Source organism: Micropterus dolomieu, linkage group LG16, assembly GCF_021292245.1.
Source record: "Micropterus dolomieu isolate WLL.071019.BEF.003 ecotype Adirondacks linkage group LG16, ASM2129224v1, whole genome shotgun sequence".
NCBI classification, from domain to species: domain Eukaryota; kingdom Metazoa; phylum Chordata; class Actinopteri; order Centrarchiformes; family Centrarchidae; genus Micropterus; species Micropterus dolomieu.
Genome location: NC_060165.1, coordinates 11,476,989 through 11,477,743, shown reverse-complemented (window position 1 = coordinate 11,477,743; position 755 = coordinate 11,476,989).

The window sequence follows — 755 nt, the reverse complement described above, 5'->3', positions numbered from 1 at the left end:
AAGAATTCAGCACCTCCTTGCTTCACTTTCATACAGCTACACACTTAGCATCCTAAAGGACTAAACACTGGTCATTGCTGAAGTAGATTTTACATTGATTAATGGCCTATTGAGTTTGCGAGTTAAGGATGCCACTTTGGATTATTAAAACAGTGGGCGTACATGGTATCATGTATCAGGCTGAGATTGGAATAACACACTGTACAGTATTAACACCTCCACACATCATGACAAAGTGTCAGTTTTGTGATGCTGTGGGGTGTGTGCATGGCGCGTGTGTGTGCACAGACATACATGACATAGACAGGAATGGAAACTGGTATGTTCATCAACCACCTTCATAACGTCAATATATCTGATGCAATTGTCAGTCTAGGACTACGTGTATTTTTGCCCCCTTTGTGACTCTTGTATGTAGTCCATCCAATCAAGTGTTGCATGTAAAACCCCTGTGTATAATTTATAACGAAGAGGTGAACTGAAAAGACATTTTATTACATAATTGCTGGTGTAATCCTATGGGCTCTTGGAGTGTCTCTATGGTAGTCACTAATGAATTTACATTGACCTAATCAAACTTTATAGTATTTTTAACACATATATTATAATGGGAACCTCGTGTCCTCTTGAAAACCATGTGGACTTCATTATGCTTCCAATACATATCTATGCATTCATGTATACAGTATGCTGTCTGCCTGCAAGTGAGAAGGAGAGAGAGGGAGGTGTGTGTGGAGGGGGGGGGGGGGGGGGGG